This window comes from Gracilinanus agilis, chromosome 1 (assembly GCF_016433145.1).
Source record: "Gracilinanus agilis isolate LMUSP501 chromosome 1, AgileGrace, whole genome shotgun sequence".
Taxonomy (NCBI): Eukaryota; Metazoa; Chordata; class Mammalia; order Didelphimorphia; family Didelphidae; genus Gracilinanus; species Gracilinanus agilis.
Genome location: NC_058130.1, coordinates 292228208 through 292249859, shown reverse-complemented (window position 1 = coordinate 292249859; position 21652 = coordinate 292228208).

The window sequence follows — 21652 nt, the reverse complement described above, 5'->3', positions numbered from 1 at the left end:
CTTCTTCTTCCCTCCCTTTTTGGCCTCCCCACTCCCCTGCTCCCTTTGGTTTATCCCTTCTGACTTTCTCAGTAGGGTTAGATGGAGTTTTTTATCCAGATGGATAATAAAGCTACTCTTCCTTCTCCGGGTTGATTATACTGAGAGTAAGGTTTGATTATTACCTCTTAATGCTCTCTTCCTCTCCTTCTTATGGTAGTATTTATCCCCTCCCCTTCCCATGCCCTCTTTGTGTGTAATAGAATATCTTATTTTTCTTATTTACTCGGATTTTTCTTGGTGTCCCCTATTCTTCCTCCCCTCTTTCCCACCCCCCATGTCATCTTAGACCATTTAGTATCCTGTCCTCTCCCTATGAATTATTCTTCTGGTTGCTATAATAGTGAATATTATAATAGTGTATAGAGTTCACTTCAGAGAATTATACATAGCATTTCTCCACCTAGTAATACAGATACTTAGATCTTATTTATGCCCTTAAAGAGTCAAGCTTAAAAGACTATGAGTTTTCTTTCTTTTCCCTCTGTTTCTTATTTACCTTTTCATCATCTTTCTCTTGATATCTGTGGTTGAGTGTCAAACTTTCCAATTAGTCCCGGTCTCTTTTGTGCAAAAACTTGGAATTCTTCAATTTTGTTGAATGCCCATACTTTCCCCTGAAAGTATATGGTTAGTTTCGCTGGGTAGTTGATCCGTGGTTGCAGGCCCAGCTCTCTTGCCTTTCTGAATATTGTATTCCAAGCCTTGCGTTCTTTTAGTGTTGAGGCTGCCAGATCCTGTGTGATCCTTATTGGTGCTCCTTGATATTTGAATTGTCTCTTTCTGGCTTCTTGTAAGATTTTTTCTTTGACTCAAAAGCTCTTCAATTTCGCTATTATATTTCTGGGTGTTGACTTTTCTGGGTCCAGTTTAGAGGGTGTTCTATGGATCCTTTCAATGTCTATATTGCCCTCTTGTTGTAGAACTTCAGGGCAATTTTGCTGAATAATTTCTTTGAGTATGGAGTCCATGTTTTTATTAATTTCTGCCTTTTCTGGAATACCAATGATTCTCAAGTTATCTCTTCTAGACCGGTTTTCTTGGTCTGTCACTCTCTCCTTGAGATATTTCATGTTTCCTTCTATTTTATCAGTCTTTTGACTTTGTTTTATTTGTTCTTGTTGTCTTGAGAGATCATTGGTTTCTAAATGTTCGATTCTAGCCTTTAAGGACTGGTTTTCGGCTTTAATGTTTTGGTTTTCCTTTTCAATCTGGTCATTTTTGGTCTTCAGTTGTCTTGTCTCACTTTCCAATTGCGAAATTCTGCCTTTTAAACTGTTATTTTCTTGCCAGATTTCTTCCATCTTCCTTAGCATTTCATTTTTAAACTCTTCCATAACTTGTGGCCAGCTTTCATTTTTTTGGGGAGGTCTGGATTTTTGTTTTCCCTCCTCTGTTGTCTGGATTTTCTCTGTGTAGAAGTTGTCCAGTGTTCCAGAGTGTCTCTTGATGGTCTTTTTCTTCTGGATTTCCTTATTGCTGGCCATTGTTAGCCCCGCCCCTTTTCCGCTTTGTCTTTGCACTCCGGGTCTGCCTGGGCCTTGCAAGCTTGGGGGGGTGGGGGGGGGCCTCCGGTCTCCTTGTCCTCTGGGTCAGGCCTCCTGGTAGTTCCCGGTCTGCCCCTCTTCCCGAGGTTCCTTCAGCAGTCTTTGGGGCTGCTTCCACAGCCGCGCTCCGGTCTGCACCGGGTCCTCACTGGAGGTCCAAGCCTGGGCTGGAGCTCGTTATTCAAGCCTAGGGCACTGCCTTTGCCTGCGCTGCTGCTCTTAGCGCCCTGCTTTCACCCCCGCAGAAGGTAGTGAAAGTCCGTGGGCTGGAGATCTTTATTTGCCCCTGAGGCGATGCCTTCAGAGCTTGGGAAAGGCTGAGGTTTAGGGGCCTTTGTCCTGGCCGGAGGCGGTGCCTTCACCCACGTGGGCGCTCAGGGAGAGTCCCAGCCACCTGGGGTCCCTTGTCTTGCAGCGCACAGGTACAGGCTCCGGGGCTGCCAGTGATTTTCTGGTTGCCCCAGTCCTGTTTACCCGCTTGTGCGGTGTGGGGGGTGGGGGAGGGGCTTCTTCCTCTCGTGTTTTAGTGTGAACTGTTTCACCCCTTTAAAGTGTGGAAGTGCCCCGATTCTGCGTACCTTCAATGCTGCGCCCTGTTGTGGGGTTCCTTCGTTCCTCTGGACTCGTTTTTATTTCCCCTTGAGGGGTTCTGTGTGGTTCGGTCAGGAGAGATCGAGCAGCTGCTCCTTACTCTGCCGCCATCTTAACCGGAAGTCCCCATAACATAACTATTGTTTAGATACCCTTAAGCAAGGACAGAGGTTATATTGACCAGAAATGCAATCATGTCCAAAGAAGTTTGTTCATAATTTATATTACAGGCCCCCTCTATGCTTTATTTGAAAACTGGCCCCATACTGTTCAGTTATTGTTTCAATGTTCCTTTGATTGTTACACATACATAGGGAAGAGTGAGACACCTCTTTTCTTGAATTTAGGGAATTGCACTTATTTACTCTACACTTCCCAACCTGAAAAACCCCTAATCTTTCATTAAATTAAAAATTATATTTACCAAATATTGTATTGTTTCCTTTTAATTAATTGGTATTAATCAATGATTTTTAATTTATAAAGAATCTGTCTCCTCCTGTATTCAAGGTCTAACTGTAAACTGAGGATGGGATTGGTCTTGATTTGTTGGGCAATTAGTATGCATTGCTTAATAATTCAATGTGCTCAAAGAATCAAGCTGTTGTCTCCTTAGTCATATCAAATTTTGCTTGTTACACTTCCAAATAGGAATTGTTTCATTCTTTTTACTTGTATTCATATTGGCTAGAACATAGACATGTTTAGTAAATGTTTTCTAATAAGAAAGCAAGAGAAAGAACAAGAGAAGGAAGAAGGAAGAAAAAAACGGAAGGAAGAAAAGGAGGAAAAGAGGAATGGAGTGAGGGAGAACTGAAGGTCTGGAACATGATTTCCCCTTTATTTCTGTTCTATTATTTCCCTTGATAGTTTGAATAATTTTAGAGACAAGTAGGTGGTCCAGTGAATAGAAGGTGGGCATGAAATCAAGAAGATTTGAATACAAATCCAGCATCATATCATACAATTCTGCGATCTTCAGCAAGTCACCTAAGCCTCAGTTACCTTAATTGTAAAAACAGGATTATAATAGCACCTACCTTATTGAGTTGATATAAAAATCAAATTAGATATTTGTAAATTGCTTAGTACAGTGTCTGACATGTGGTAGGTGCTAAATAAATTGCTCCATCCCTCATCTTTTCTTTTTCCACATGATTGGTAATATTGAGCTCTGTAAAGTATCCCTTTTATAGTTTGGTTGTCATAGTATTAAAATTGTAAATTAACTTTGGTAGAACAAGTCTCTGTTGATATATTAAAACATCTGAGCCAGGAATACTGAATTTTCCTCATGCTATTTAAATTTTTTTTTCATTAATGAGTTGGTTGGTTGTTGTCCTTTGTACTCAAAGAAGACCAAAAAAACATCACTGGTGATGTTATTTGACTCTTGCATAAATTGGATATAAGTGAGATTTTTGAATATAGTCATTGGGCTCTCTGTCTCTTCCAAAGTCTTCAAAGTCCAGTGGCAAGACAAAAGTCAAGATGAATAATGATGCTTTGGGGATGTAATGGATGCTTCTGATGTTTAACCAAGCTCCAAGCACTCCACAGCCCCTACTTCTACCAGTTTTGTGGCTGGAACAGGGGATCTTGACCTGCTTTCAATTTTGGAGGTTTACTTCATAATCTATAACCTTGCTGAATCTCTTGTCTCAATTATTTTATTTGCTTATTCTGTGGGATTTTCTAAGGAAAGCTTCATGTTATCAGAAAATAGGGATTGTTTTGCCTCTCTTTGCAAGTCATATTTGTTTAATTTCCTCTTACTATTTTGTTGCTATTGATAACACTACTAAAATTATATCAAATGATATTTTGGAGAGTGGATGTCTTTACTTTATTCTTGTATTTGTTAGGAAAGATCCTATGTATTTTCATTATATATAATTCATGTTTTTGACGTTATATACTTTTTTTAACTTTTGAAAACATTTTATCCTCCTTCCATACATTCTAGATCTCCTTTCTTTCAGGTATCTTTTTGAAAATTTTTATTTATGTATTTATTTAGTTTTAAATAATTTTCCATGTTTCCATGATTCATATTCTTTGTTTCCCCTTATCCATCCCCCCTCTCAGAGCAATTCCATTGTGTTGTATAAATTCTTGTCACTTGATACCTATTTTCATATTATTCACTTTTGTCTGATTTTTGTCATATGTTTTGCTTTTGCATTTCTACTCCCATAATTCTTTCTCTCAATGTGGATATCATTCTTTTAAAAAGTCTTTCAAGAGTGTCCTGACTTGTTGCATTGCTGCTAGTAGCAAAATCCATTACATTGGATTTTCCCACAATATTATACTTTCTTTGGACAATGTTCTTCTGGTTCTGCTCATTTCACTCTGCATCAGTTCATTGTGGTTCTCCCAATTCATATGGAAAGCCTCCGGATCATTAATCCTTATAGCACAATATTATTCCATCACCATCATATACCACAATTTGTTCAGCCATTCCCCAATCGAGGGACACCCCCTCATTTTCCAATTTTTTGTGACCACAAAGAGTATAACTATGAATATTTTTGTACACGTATTTTTCCCTATTATCTCTTTGGGGTACCAACTCAGCAGTGGTATTGCTGAATCAAAGGGTATGTAGTCTTTTAAAGCCCTTTTGGGCATAATTCCAAATTGCCTTCCAGAATGGCTGGATTAATTCACAACTCCACCAGCAATGCATTAGTGTCCCAATTTTGCCACATCCCCTCCAATATTTATTATTTTTCTTTACTTTCATATTGGCCAATCTGCTAGGTGTGAGGTGGTACCTCAGTGTTGTTTTGATTTATATTTCACTAATTAAGAGAGATTCAAAACACTTTCATGTGCTTATTGAGAGTTTTGACTTCTTTATCTGAAAATTGCCATTTGTCAATTGGGGAATGGCTTGATTCTTTTACAATAGACTTAACACCTTATAAATTTGAGAAATGAGACCTTTGTCTCATTGTCTGGGTTTATCAAACTCTATCTTGCTACTGTAATTTACTACAAGTCTATTCCATTGATCCACCCTTCTATCTGTAAGCCAGTACCATATAGTTTTGATGATCACTGCTCTATAGTATAGCTTGAGATCTGGTAATGTTAAGCCTCTATCCTTCACATTTTTTTTCAGTAGTTCCCTTGATATTTGTGATCTTTTATTGTGTCAAATGAACTTTGTAATAATTTTAAATAAATACTTTTTGTTATTTTGAGGAAATACCCTTCTATTCCTATAATTTCTAGTATTCTCAATAGGAATGGGTGTTGAATTTTGTCAAAGACTTTTTCTGCTTATATTGAAATAATGATGTGATTTCTGTTGGTTTGGTTGTTGATATGGTCAATTATATGGATGGTTTTCCTAATTATTAAACCATCCTTGCATTCCTGGTATAAATCCTACCTGGTCATAGTGAATAATATTTGTGAAAACTTATAGCCATTTGGCTAGTGTTTTATTTAATAGTTTGGCATTTATGTTCATTAGGAATATTGGTCTATAGTTCTCCTTCTCTGTTTTTGGTCTTCCTGACTTGGAAATCAGTACCATATTTCTATCACAAAAAGAATTTTATAAGATTTCTTCTTTGCCTATTCTTTCAAATAGTTTGTAGAGTATTGGGATTCATAGATCTTTAAATGTTTGATAGAATTCACTTGTAAATCCATCTGGCCCTGGTGATTTTTTCTTATGGAGTTCTTTCATGACCTGTTCAATTTTCTTTTTCTGATATGGGATTATTTAAGTATTCTATTTCCTCTTTTGTTAATCTAGGCAATTTATATTTTTGTAAATATTCATCCATTTCACCTAGATTGCCATATTTATTGCCATATAATTGAGAAAATAGTTCTTAATAATTACCTTAATTTCCTCTTTATTAGAGGTGAGATCACCCTTTTCATTCATAATACTGTTAATTTGATTCTCTTCTTTCTTTTTCTTAATTAGATTAACCAAAACTTTATCTTTTTTTTTTTTTTCAAAATACCCAGCTCCTGGTCTTATTTATTAGTTCAATAGTTCTTTTATTAGTTCAATAGTTCTTTTACTTTCAATTTTATTAATTTCTTCTTCTATTTTTTAGGATTCCCAATTTAGTTTTTGTTTGGGGATTTAAAAAATTTGTTTAAATTTATTTAGAACATCTTTTCATAGTTACATGTTTCATGATTTTTCCCGCCCCTATTGCCTACCCCCTTCCAGAGCTGACACACAATTCCACTGGGATATATATGTATCATTGTTTAAAGCCTATTTCATGTACTCATATTTCTAATAGAGTGATCTTTTAATATCAAAATTTAATCATAACAAAACCTAATCTCTCAATTAAAAGAGGCAAGATTTCTCTTGCATCTAGTATAAAATATAAATCTATATGTAAAGCAAGGATCATTTGGTTTTTATATTTGTATCCTTAATACTTATCTCAGTGCTTTTCATATAGTAAGCAACTGATAAATATTGGAAAAGGATTTAATTCATTCATTCAGTTAATAATCTCTCCATTTATTCATTCAAGCTCAACCCAATTGAGGACAACCAATCATTTCAGTCTTATTATACATTATTTCTCTTCTAGAAACCATTGATCTTGTTATGCTATATATAGCACTTCATCTTATGTATCACCATGACACTTCACTGAATGTATTCCCTCCTTATTTCTGTATCATATAATTTCTTTCTTCCATCAAGACAGCTAAAATAGCACATTTTACAAAAATCTTTCCCAATTGTTAATGCCCTCATTTATATTTATTCTAGACAATCTTTGTATGCACTTGTTTTCCCCTTCATTAAAATAAAAGCTCTTTATGAAAAAGGATTGATTCATTCCTTTATTTGTATTTCCAATACCCAGCATAGCACCTGGCACATAGAAGGACAATAAAAAAGGTTAGCTGACTATTTGATTTATAGTAACTGGGAAATTCAGAACAGTTCTGGGTTTGGAGGAAAGGATAATGTAATGGGTTTTGACATGTAGATTGCAACCAATCTATGTTTTTTATGTTGGATGAATCACTGTCACACTCAAAAGGAAAAGGAGTGGACTCACACACCAATTACAGCCCTCAAGGATATTGACAGTCAAGGACCATAGAATTAGTATGAGGGGATTTGCTAAAACCAAAAATTAGTTTGGGACCCAGGGAAGGCACTGAGCAAAAATAGAGTGCTATAAATACATAAGAAATTTTCCCATTAAAGCTTATTCAGGGTTCTGTGTCATTTGAAATTATTGTAAGCCCTAGAAGACTACATCTCCTAGGACTCTCTCTGCTATAACTTCCCATGACACCTCCCACTTCCTTTGTGGGAAGTGTCAGGGAAAGTATAAAAAGGAAAGTTTGGTGCCTTTTCTCTCTCTCCACCCTGGAAGCAGCTCTCTACCCTGAACCCTGATCTCTCTCTCGGCACCTTTTTCCCTTTCTTCCTACCTCCTAGTTTTCCCTAGACATTTCCCTTTTTTAATTAAAATAAAACCTAGCTATTCTAAACCCTAAAGTTGCTCTCTGATCATTCATTTGAAGGCTCTGGTCAATTTCCACCACCGGGACTGGGGACCGATACCTCTTCCTTTCCCTTCCTCTACCTTCCTCTCTCCTTTCTCCTGTCCATCTTACCTCTCTATCTTCCTCCCTTCACTTTCACCCCACACAGTTCCCTAAGATTAAGTTATAATCATCCTGATAAACCCACTCAAATGCTAAAACTAAAATAACTAAAATTTTCAGATCTAATTTGTTCCTTCAGGGGAAGTCTTCAAAGAGATTAAACTATACTAACTCTCACCTCTCTGACCTAAAGAAATCCCAATCCCTGCTCTACCTAAACCTGTACTAACCCCCCCCTCCCTTTAGATAGTATTAGAGGGAGAGGTCTATGGCAGTTTGACCAGGCCCAGGGAAAGGTTCTGGATCCAAAAGAAATCAGACCTGATCTTACAATCCTTTGGTCAGATGGTCAGGATCACAATGGAACACAGCTGACAACAGCAAGGCACCAGCAAGGAAACAGGTAGGATAGGGAATCAGGGTAGAATCAGCCACTAAGGAAAAGCCACCAACCTCTCCAGAAACCTCTAGAGAGACAGCTAAAACCTCAATTAATGACCTCCACTTTCACATTCTAGAATCTTTATCCCTCTGCAATTCTTCCCTGAAGACCAAACTCGCATGCTATAGTCCTCTCTTACTTGTAACAGGCTCCATGGTGTTTGAATTGTTTCTTTCTTGCTGCTTGAAATAATTTTTTTCCTTGGTTTGGTGGCTCTTGAATTTAGCTATTACATTCCTGGAATTTGTCATTTGAGGATTTCTTTCTGAAGGTGATCTGTGAATTCTTTCAATTTCAAATTATTTTCTTGTTTAAGGACATCTAGGCAGTTTTCTTTGGTAATTTCTTGTAATATTACATCCAAGGTTTTTTCTTCTTCATCATGGCTTTCAGGTAGTCCAATAATTCTCAGATTGTCTCTCCTAGATCTATTTTCTACGATATTTGTTTTTCAATAAGATATTTCATGTTTTCCTCTGTTTTTTCATTCCTTTGATTCTACTTTAATGTTTCTTCATTTCTCATGAAATCATTAGTTTTTAGGTGGTCAATTCTGATTTTTAAGGCCTGATTTTTCTCATTCAGTTTTTGGTTCTCCTTTTAATTGGCCTATTTCTTCTTGCATCACTTTCACTTCTTTCCACCATTTTTTCTCTGTGTCTCTTAATTGGGTTTTGAAGTCTTTTTTTGAGCTCTCCAAGAATGTGTCCAATCTATATTTTCTTTTGGACTTTGCATGCATTTCCTTTGCTTTCACTATCCCCTTCTGTGTCTGTAGGACTCTTTTTTTTCCATAAAAATTCTTCGGTTATTGTTTGTTTGCTCATTTCCCCCCATCTAATTATATGTAGACTGTTTTCTGGAAAGTTGGGATACTCTCTTAAACTTCAGTCCTTCTTGATGCTATTCTTAGCTTATTTTCAGGATTTTTACCAGTTTTAGTTGTTGGAGGAGGATGATATGGTCTGAGGTCCCCCTACCCCTGCTGATTCAATTGGCCCTTGAGATACTGGTAGTTTAAAGATTTTCTTCAGGCTTAGGCATGAGTTTTTTATCTCACTCTGAACCTGATCAGGTTAGGAGCTGATCAAATTCTAGCTCTAGGCTTAGGCTCAAGGTTTTGGTCTCCGTGTACTTGATCCAATAAGGCATACCCTTCATTGTCTTGTCCTGAAGTTCCACCCTTAGCTTTAGGCAAAAGGATCTGCCTCCAACCCCACCCCATGAACTGTGTCCTCACCCAAAACTGTGTACTATGTCCTTATCCCAAACCTAGACTAGGATTCCTTGCTTTGCTCTGGGCCCACATGGATCAGCCCACTTAAGCCCAAACTGCCCTGGGCCAGGGCTCTGGACTCCTCCACAGATTTGAAATTTCAAGGGCTGTGGGTTGGCTTGAACCAATGTTTGCCCAGGCAGGATCTTTAGATCTAAATGTTGGCTTGGGCTTAGGTTCTGACCCCATGACAGCATATGTGGGATGGAAGTGTGTGGCTTGCTTTTGACTGGCTCTTCCCTCCTTGCTGCTTCTGCTCTCCTCTTACCCAGTGCCCCAGATGTTCTTTGCTTACCTTTTGGGTTTTTCTTTTCTTGAGAGTTGTTTCACTCTGTCTCCTAGTTGGTTCTTTCACTCCTGTATTTGTTTTGTGGTGGTATTTTAATCATAGTTGGAGTGACACAAAGCTGTTCTAGTTTACTCCACCATCTTGGCTCTACCCCAATTTGTTGAATCTTTCTTTCATTTCTTTTTCCAATTTCTCTTTCAAGTTCTCTTTCAAAAATCTTTTTGAGCTTTTCCAGGATTTCTTCTTTGGGGCCAAACATCCTTTCACTTTTTCCTTTGAAGTATCATATATTTTTATTTTGGCATTTTTGTCCTCACTTCAGTTTGTAGTTTGATCTTCCCTGTCACCAAAGTAACTTTCTCTGGTTAGTGTTTTTTCTTTCTTTTGTTAATTTTTCAGTCTTTTTATGACCTTGCTTATATAATGAAGTTTAACTTGATTCCAGGCATTGAGAAGACATTGTCTTGAGCTTGTGGTATGGTCAACTTTGGAAGTTGGGGGAGGTATGGCTGTTTATGGATTCTGCAATGTAAACTTGAGAGAATGGGATGGCAGACTCACTATAGCAAAGCCTGCACCTGCCTTGTTGAGAAGCTGCCTAGCTGGATGAAACTGGATTCCACTCTTTTGGCTCTTGGTTCCTATGGATTCTAAATGCTTATTGGACTCTACTCTGCCCATTCGTTGGTTCCCTAGATTCAACATGTATTTCCTATCTTACCCCAATAAGATGAATCTTTATTTTCATTTTTCTACATTGTCTTGGTCTGGAACACTGTTTTTGTTGATGTTTATGGTTCAAACACTCCAGAGTTCATTTTGAGATACTTTGAACATTCTTTCCTTACTCTGCCATCTTACCTCTCAGATACTATAACTCCATTTGGAGTTTTAAATTTATTTTTAAGAAACTCATATTGAATGTCTACTTTGTCCCTCCTCTCATTCTATCCCAGCAAGTGAGGCATTTATCTCTATACTGAATTATAGGTATATTTGATTTGACTGAGAATTCTCTGAGACAAAAGTGTTCCCAACTTGCATAAATGGAGAAGGTATTTCTTCAAATGTAAAGAGACTACTAAAAGAAGTGAAGACTGAGTAAGACAGAAAGAAGGATAAACTTTTCAATACTGAATAGGAGATTTATTAGAAGACACAGAGATATCCCTTGATTTCCAGTATCTGAAGCCTTAGGAATTGCTTAGACCACAATTCCCCAGTGAAAGAAATCATTCTTTCCTTTATTGTTCTGGGATCTTATACTACCAAACTGAAGAATTCATTTCCCCTGGTGTACTTTCTTCTTAATTTAATATGTGTAACCATTCCCAAATTCTGTTTATTGTTTACTTTGATAAAGACTCTTCATCGTTGTCATTTGTGTAACCAGTATTTGGTGGAATGGAGCTAATCTAGCAAGAGCTAAGTGTTAATCTCTAATTTAGAGCAAGCTGGGGAAATGGCTTTTATTCCAAAGAGATTTGAAATGAAGAGAGACTTTCTAAGACACAAGATCAGATATTTATCCGTGTATCACATGGGCTAACTTTTATCTTTAAAATATCAACAAATATACTATATATCAACTTGAACAAAATCTCAAAACTTGACTACATACATATAGTAGAAGAATAAGGCCCACTTAAAATATTTAAAATATAATATTGGTGATTAAGAAGATTTATTATCCCAATCAGTCTAGGGTTCAAAGGCTAAATAATCAGAAAACCTATTTTTTATAAGACACTAAGATAAGAAAATAAAAACATGAAAAAACAATTGAAGGTAACCCAATCTTTGATTGATAATCTTTTTTGAAAAGCTAATGGAAAATGATCAATTCTTTTTTGATTGATAATCTTTTTTGAAAAGCTAATGGAAAATGATCAATTCTACTCATGTTAGACTCTAGTCTTATTTTATGTGAAAGCCACATTTAGATCACTGTTCATGGCTTGTTTACTACCAGAACCAGTGGTCTGGTTTCAAAAAGTAGAGATTCATTTGAATCAACAATTCCCTCAAGGGCAAATGTATAAAGGTATTTAACCTTAGTAAGAAATTAAAATATACCTTGATAAAGTTTGATTTACATTAACTAGTTTATTTGTATCATTTAAAAAAAAACTTACTTTTCTTCTTAGAATCAATGCTATGTATTGGTTCCAAAGCAGAAGAGCAATAAGGGCTAGGCAGCAGGGGATAAGTGACTTGCCCAGGGTCATAAAGCTAAAAAGTGTCTGAGGTCAGATTCAAACTGAAGACCTCCCATCCATAGGCCTGACTTTCAATCCACTGAGCCAACTAGCTGCCCCCATATGCAACATTCTTAACTTTTTATTATTGTTTAGTATTTTTAGTCATGTTTGACTCCTCATGAAACCACTTGTAGTTTTATTGGCAAAAATATTGGAGTAGTTTGCCATTTCTTTCTCTAGCTCGTTTTACAAATTTTACCAAAAAACTGAGCCAAACAAGGTTAAATGACTTGCCTAAGGTCAAACAGTCTGAAGCTGTATTGCAATTCTTGTTTTCTTGACTCCGGGCCCAACACTAATCACTGAATCATCTACCTGCCCTTTTTTCACTTTCCAGAGCTTTTAACATGCATGTGGTTTATAGGTTGATTCAATTTATTCCCAGAGATATAAGGTGACTCAGATATTCCCCAGATTCTGACTTTTATTCTGTCATGCAAAAGTTTAGAAAAGATCTTTTAACTTTTAACTATAGAGATAATTTGTTGTATAACTGCTTCTGCTCACTGCATTTTTATCTAATTTTCATTATAACAGGTAAGTATGCCATTGATTGACCTGATAAGAACAGCCAATTGCTTAAGTATGTCATTAATGTATTCAGATTAGAGAATATTGACAAGATGTATTCCATATTTTAATTATATGTGCTTTTCACTGTATCTTAAACTTCAGAAGTTTTCAACAAATTATTTTTTAATTAGATTGGACTTCTGATGTGTCCTAAAGCATAAAGGAAAGATTCAGGCTTAAAATTTGAAATTATGCAAAGGAGAGGACTCTTTCAATGCAGAGTAATCCATGACTATTCTCTTCTTCAGGAAATGTATACTGGTCAAAATGTTACACAAAAATACCATGGTAATATACTCCAAATGCAAATGCCTGGAAAAATAAATGCTACTCAAATGACTATAATTATATTTTCTGAAGATATGATGCTTCTCTTGGAACAATTGAGGACAAATTTATAATTCAGATAAAGATAATCTTAGAAAGTTTAGAAACAGTATAGGATTCTCACTTATTTTCAATTAATTTTAAAAAGTGAGTAAAACAATTAGAAGCTTTCTCCCCTCTATATGAATAATTCACTGCTACGATCCATTATTACAGCTTGTTACTTCAACACAATTCTTTCTAACCAGAGACGGATAAGTCTCAGAACTAAAAGATAAATTATATCAGGGCCCACAGCTATGTTAATAAATTGAAAAGAAAATTTGTTCTTCTAATTAGAGAGGTATGCTTTCCTAAATAGTCCAGCAATATGTTATCTTGTCACATTTGTACTTTCTTATTAGATAAAATTAAGAGTTCTTGTCCTCACATTTTGAGTTTTGCTAAGAGAAAACTCCTTAGTTGATTTGCTTCTATTTAAATTATTCAGGTAACTACTTTATGTTGCAAGTCATATCTGGGCAGGATTGATAAAGCTAAAGTTTTGAAGTACGTAGAAAATGAAAACACAATGTGTACAGGGGGCAGCTGGGTAGCTCAGTGGAGTGAGAGTCAGGCCTAGAGACAGGAGGTCCTAGTTTCAAACCCGGCCTCAGCCACTTCCCAGCTGTGTGACCCTGGGCAAGTCACTTGACCCCCATTGCCCACGCTTACTACTCTTCCACCTATCAGACAATACACCGAAGTACAAGGGTTAAAAACAAAACAAAACAACACAATGTGTACAATCTACCTTGGTCATGACTATTATTTAAGAGGTTACTCTGAGAACTTTAGACTGAGAATTTGAAGGTCACACCCATTCCCATCCCCATTCTCACAAAGCTTTTTTAGGTTACAAAGCATCCTTTTTATATTGCTTTTTCTTACTCTTTTGAAAATGAAATCCAAGGTAATTTTACTAAATAAGCAAAACAAGTTTAATTTTTAAGGGTTATTTTTTTTGCTGAGCAATAAGAATAATAATTTTATATGTACATATGTACAAATTATGTATCATATATCTGTTAAGTATAACACTGACTATCCTGGTTCCCATTGTCTAAAGGCCAAATATATTACATTTCATCTCTCCTCTAGGGTTCTCAAGTACCTTAACAAGAATTGGGTTTATCTGAACTCTCTGTCATTGCCTCAAGTCCCCATTAATTGTGTTCTCTCAGTTGAAGGGGATAGACCACTAACAGTTAGATTAACTTTGACAAAGGGATATTTATTTCAAAAAGTATAATAGCAAATATACAAATTTAGTCCCTCAACACATACACTAATTTAACTTATCCCATTCACATTCTGATTTAGTTCTTTTAGAGCAGAGACCCAGGTTCTAAATACAATTCTATTCCATCCTTGTATTCAGGTCTCAGGTACCCTGGATTCTTTAGGCTTCTCTACTAGAGGGGTTAGCTACAACTTCCTGACTGCAATCCTAGCTCTAACATCTTTACAGCTCAAACTCCCAGTCCAACACCAGCACCTAAAACTGAGGACAAATTAAATAAAATGGGAACAAACATCTTCAGGCCTATTTCTCAAAGTCTGAATAAAAGGGGTGGGAAGAAGTCATCTCTACTCCTTGTAGTTCACCCACAGCATGGTTGCCATGCACTGAACTATCCTCTGCAAAGGATCTCTCTGGATCCTGACTCCTCCTCACTGAAAGATCCCATCCACCCTGAAATGAGATAAGCCCCATCTCTGAAGGGGTGATTCTTTCATGGGCTGTTCTGTTTTAAGTCTTGTCTTCATTGTCTTTGGTTGTCTTATATTACCATTTCCTTTATAACTTGTTGCCAACCAGTCTAGTAGAGAAGCCTAAAGAATCTAGAGTACCTAAGATGTGAATACAGAATATATGTAGATTCATCTGGATAGAGTGGACAGGAAAGAGACCTCAGTCTTGTCAATTTTAAAGACAAAGTTTTTTTTGGCTACATATCCACATAGTAAGAACAAAACAGAATATTACATTAGTGTGCCATGTACAAATGTATCTGACCAATTTATGAGTAGGCTAGTGTGTCTGGCTGAGTTTTGAGCAGACTGGCACATCTAGCCAAGTTGTTGAGCAGGATGGTATGTCTGTGAGTTCCATAGCTCCATTATCTTACTAAACTTCTCTGATATCAAAACAACAAAGCCTGTATTAACAGGAAGACTCAGTTTATCAAAACATGCCTACTGTTCATCCTTTTTGGGGAGAATGGGGAGAATGGAGAGAATGGGAGAAGTTGTCCAATTATAGAGAGGGAAACCACAAACACAGGGTCTTTTGGATGGAGCCAGGTTTCCATGATTACAAAAAGATACAAAATGCATGACTGGAAAAAATCTAATAGGAAGTACAAGATTTAGTGACCTAATCCTGTAGTCCCTAAAAAAAAAGGGTAATTGAATGGAATCCTCAAGTTCAGTGTTTTCAATCAAAAGGACCTGCTTTTGTTATAATCTACTACTTCTGTTTCATATACCTATATTTTCAATTTGCATTTCCTCTTTTCCTCTAAGAGAAATCCAGAAAAAGTAAAGACAGAAGAATCTGAAAACAGCAGAGGCAGTTACAGCACAAAAACTGAACATAAATGAAATAATACTCCAATCAGATTTGTTATTTGTGCTTTGCTTTATTTCTGTTTATTATTCATTAATCCTAGATTATTCTTAGTCTTATCATCCAAAAAGGAAAAGATTAAAAAAAAGAATAAAACTTTAAAAAATCACAAAAATAAATATTACGTATATATATTTATTACCTGTATATTACACATTATTTTATTACATATGTTTAATATATATGCGCACATGAATGTGTATGTCATCTTTCCTCTTCTTCAATGCTGGCCATGTTGGAAAAGACTAGAAACAAAGGACAGGCATTAAATTCATAAGAAACTAATCATATGGCAAAAAGATTTGTACATGTAATTATAAAAATGTTCTAAAAACCAAAAATATAGCTCTGACAATCACACAAACACACACACACACACACACACACACACACACACACACACACATATATATATATGCATATATAAAGCAATCAGTGTCACTTAAGGAGAGGTGTAATATAAAGATTTCTTACCCAAGAATTCAGATTGATTTCTTCTTAACTTAGCCATGATCCACAGTGTTAGTGCAAATGGGTAGATAAAGCAATGGAGGTATAGAAACACTAATACATTCAGGAAAATACAAAAAAAAAACTCACAAAAGGCATAAAATGTTACAAAAGGCACCTCAAGTCAATAGAGTTCACTAATACAGCTTTTCCTCCAGGTAATATATCCTACAAGGGCAATTTGTTCAAGTAGAAGGATCAACCAAATACAGTGCAATAAAATAGTACAGATCCAACAAGAGGGAAGTCTTATCACAATCAATAGTAAAATACAATCAGTACAGGCAATTATTCATTATCAACAGAAGGTACTCATTTTACATGTCTACAATAAATCCATGAGTACCTCTCCCCAATTTTAATGACTGTTGTTGTAGTCAATAGAACTTGGAATGGTCAGTTATAAGCATGTTCAGTCAACCCGATATGTTTAAAATTCTTTATGTACACGCTATCACCTGAGTTTAAATCATAAAGCAAGAAGTCTACAGGGCCTGCCTAAACAGCAGCCCCAGAGATGTGAAGTTCTTCTAATTTCATATGTAATTGTCTGTTATATGTGGCAACAGTTGTATCCCCTCCTAACAATGATGTATAGGCAGGGTTAAATGGTTGTGCCTGAATAGGTGGATGTCCAAATAGCATCTCAAATGGTGATATATGAAAATCACCTCTGGGTTGACTTCTAAGATAAAATAGGGCCAGAGATAAAGTGTCAGCCATTTTAAATGAGTCTCCATGCACAATTTGCTAATCATAGTTTTAAGTTCTTTATCCTGAAACATGAATAAATTTGTGATAAATTAAAATGAGTTTCACTATACAAATCAATATGTGCTAGCAGGCCAAAATTAGGAATAATTTCTTTCAAAAGGACTTTAGAAACTAAAGCCTTTGTGGCCTGAGCAGTAGGAAATGCTTCAGGCTACCTGTTTAGCTGATCGACTATGACCAGACAAAATTTATACTGTCTAGTTTTTGGCATAGAGATAAAATCAATTTGTAAATGCTCAAACAGTATGTAAGTGAGAGGATGTCCACCAAAGGCTTTTCCACAAAAAGCATGCTGATTAAAGGCCTAGGAGGTAGGACAAGCTGTACATACTTTGGAGACAATTGTAGTTATTCCAGGTGCCATCCATACTCTTTTAACAGAGTCTACAATGCCTTTGGCACTGAAATGACCAAGTTTATGCACAGATTGGCAAATTTGTTGATAAAAACTTCTAGGGAACAAGGGTTTTCCTTCAGATGACACTCATACTCCATTTATCTGTTTTACTTTAAATTTTTGCTTCCATTTTCCTACTTCCTCGTCATTATAGGAAAGGGATAGATCCAAATCATCTGCAAATGTTAGTAGCAAAATTAATTCAGGTCATGCCAAGGCCACTAATTTGGTTGCAATATCTGCTTTATTATTTTCCCTGGAGACAGGGTCAGTGTCACCTGTCTGTGTGTGCTGAGCAGTGAACAATAGATATGGCTTCAGGGAGCTGAAGGGCAGAAAGAAGTTCAGAAATAAGGTCTGTATTGGCAATACATTTTCCAGCTGATGTTAAGAAACCTCTCTGAAACCATATCATGCTCACAGTGTGATATATGCCAAATACATAATGGGAGTCCGTGTAAATTGTGACCCTCTTAACCTTTGCAATGATACATGGATGCTTCAAAGCTGTGAGTTCTGCACCTTGTGTGCTTACATTTGAAGTTAAGGAAGCTGACCACAGAGGAGCACATTCAGTAACTATTGCAGCTCCTGTATAGTGCATTCTATCCCTCATAAACAAAGAACCATCTGTAAATAATATTAAATCCAAATTATCTAAAGTTGTGTCCAGTAAATCATCATGAGGTTTATCAGCAATGGGCACTAAAGATGTACAATCATGTAAAGGTTGTCTGGAAATTGGCAAATCAGAGAGCAAAATTGGAGGATTAAAAACTCCACATTGTTTTAAAATGATATGTTCATTATTCAATAGGGTTATCTCTTATCCTGTAATCCTTTGATCAGTAAATGCCTGTGTTTTGTGTCTTAATAACAATGCCTCGATCTCATGAAGACACATTGTGGTTAGAGGGCATCCTAATGCTAGATCAGCAGATTTGGTTACTAATAAAGCTGTGGCATCTACTCCTCTAAAGCATGGTGGTGCTCTTGAAGCTACTGGGTCCTGCTGGGCCAAATAATAGACTAACGGGCATTGAGCAGGTCCCAAAAGTTGCGTTAGAACCCCTGAAGCTACCCCCTCTGTTCATGGACATATAAAGTAAATAGTTTATCATAATTTGGGATGCCTAGAGCAAGGGCAGACAGAATAATCTGTTTTAAATTTGAAAGATCTGTCAGGTGTTCTCTTTACAATTTAAATGGTTCAGGAATCAAATTTTTGTGAGTGATACAAGGAACTTAGTGATTTTCCCATAGCAAGGGATCCACTGCCAACAAAATTTTATTGCTCCAAGAATTGCCCTCAATTGCTTTTTAGTGGTACAAGCACTTAATTTTTGGATACTTTCAATATGCTTAGGAAAAAAGAATGAAACCCAGCAGTTAAAATGAAACCTAAGTATTATACTTTTGGGAGACACTACTGAACGTTCTCTTTGGAGATAATGTGGCCTCACTGATATCTTGTCTCTAAAAGGAGATGCTTTCTATCGTACTCTTGGCATGCTGCAGCATTTTGTGAAGCCAGGAGCAAATCATCCATATATTGTATTAAACTGCTGTATTTAAATTTAATGGCATCCATATCAACAGTTAAGAATTGTGTAAACAAAACAGAGCTGTCCATGAACCCCTGGGGCAAATGGACCCAGATCCATTGGGAACCCTTCCAGGTGAAAGCAAAAATATGCTTGGAAAACTCATGTATAGTTATAGAAAAGAAAGTGGAGCACAAGTCTACTGCAGTAAAGTATGTAGCTGTGCTAAGAATAGAAAAAATAATAGTGTTTATGTTGGAATCCATGGGGTGTCTCTTTATAAAGTGTTTGTTCACAGTCCTAAAATTCTTGACAAATCAATAGAGATGTTTGCCATCACGCCCCATTTTGGATTTTTAACAGGTAGGATGGGCATATTGTATTTGGATTTTCATGGAATTATGATGCCTTGGTCAATTAGTGAATTTATTACCAGGGCAATTCCTTCAATGGCCTCTTTTGAGAGAGGGTACTGAGGAATGGAAGGAGATGGGTTAGATTTTGTTTTAATTTGTACAAGGACAGCCAATTTAAGTAGGCCAACATCAGAAATTGATGTGGCCCAGAGAGACTCAGGTATATCAGTTGGGATTTCAAAAGGGGGAAGACTCCTTCATCTCATGACTGTCTGAAAAAAGTATAGGGAGCAAAGTTAAGGATTCCTCTGGCAATTCCAGTGACATGGAGCCATCTGGAGAGCAAGTTATTGTGGCTCTAAGCTTGCATAAAAGATCTCTCCACAGCAAACTTATTGGGGAGCGAGGCATCAAGAGGAAAGATTACTCCATGGACAAGGGTCCTACAGACACCATCCTAGGGGAAAGCTTTGGAACCTTTAGGAGTTCATTTCTGCTCCAACCCCTTACCTTTACTCTTTGTGTGGCTCCCTGCTTCAAATGTATTTTTTGTAAACAATATATCCTTAGATTCTTGTTCTTAATCCACTCTGCTATTCACTTCTATTTTATGGGTGAGTTTATCCCAGACATTCACAGGTATGATTTTTCTTCTTTATCTTATTTTGCCTTTTGGATCTTGCTCTTTCTCTTTTCACTATGTCCCATATCACAAATGCTTTCCTTTTAATTACCCCTCTTATTTCCCACATTCTTCTATTACTCCCCTTCCCCTTCCCATCTCATTCCCCTCCTATTTCTCTATTGTTTAAGATAGAATTCTATAATCAAGTGAATATGGCTGTGATTACCTCTCTGAGATAAAACTGATGAAAGTACAGTTTAAGTACTGATTTTTACCATCCTCATCCCCTTTGTCCACTATAATGGTATTTTTCATGCCTCTTTAGATGAGATAAATTACCCGATTCTAATACTACCTTCCTTTTTCTCTCAGGGAAATCTTTTTTTACTCTGCTCTCTTTTTAGCATATCATGTCATCACAAATAGCTTACTCCCACACCCCCTGGCTATGTTTACTACTTCTTACTACTTTGATGATGATAAAAATTTTAAGGGATATAAATATCATCTTTCCATGTAGGAATATAAACAATTCAAACTTATTAAATGAATCCCCTAAATTTTCTCTTATTTACTTTTTATGCTTCACTTGAGTCTTGTATTTGTACATCAAATTTTCTGTTTAAGTATTGTCTTTTCATCAGAAATCTTCTATTTTATTAAATTACTATTCCTACCCCCAAAAAATACTACATTAAGTTCTTCTGGATATGTGATTGTTCATTGTAAACCCAGTTGCCCTGTCCACCTGAATATCATATCCAACGCCTTCTAATTATTTAATGTAGAGACTGCTAAATCTTGTATAATCTTGAGTATGGGTCCATGATATATGAATTGTCTTTTTCTGAATGCTTGCAGTATTTTCTCTTTGGCCTGAGTGCTCTTGAATTTGGCTAATATTCCTACAAATTATCTTTTGGGGATTTAGTTCAAAAGTGATTGGTGATTCTTCAATTTTGATTTTATCCTCTTATTCAATGATATCACAAATGTTTTAATTAATAATTGCTTGTAATATAATTTCAAGGCTTTTTTTATTTTTCCTTTTTTTAAAATTTTAAACATTTATTAATATTCATTTTTAACATGGTTACATGATTCATGCTCCTACTTTCCCCTTCACCCCCCGCATAGCCCCATAGCCAACACACATTTCCACTGGTTTTATCATGTGTCCTTGATCAAGATGTATTTCCAAATTGTTGTTAGTTGCATTGGTGTGGTAGTTTCGAGTCCACATCCTCAATCATTTCCACCCCAACCCATGCGTTCAAGCAGCTGTTTCTCTTATATGTTTCCTCTCCTGCAGTCCTTCCTCTGAATGTGGGTAGCGTTCTTTACCATAAATCCCTCAGAATTGTCCTGGGTTTTTGTATTGATTCTGGTACAGAGGTCCATTACATTCGATTTTACCATAGCATATCAGTCTCTGTGTACAATGTTCTTTTGGCCCTGCTCCTATCACTCTGCATCAGTTCCTAGAGGTCTTTCCAGTTCACATGGAACTTCTCCATTCCTTTTAGCACAATAGTATTCCATCACAAGCATATACCATAATTTGTTCAGCCATTCTCCAATTGAAGGACATACCCTCCTTTTCAAGTTTTTTGCCACCACAAAAAGAGCAGCTATAAATATTTTCGTACAAGTCTGTTTATCTATGATCTCTTTGGGGTACAAAGCCAACAATGGTATAGCTGGATCAAAGGGCAGGCATTCTTTTAAAGCCCTTTGAGCATAGTTCCAAATTGCCAGCCAGAATGGTTGGATCAGTTCACAGCTCCACCAGCAATGCATTA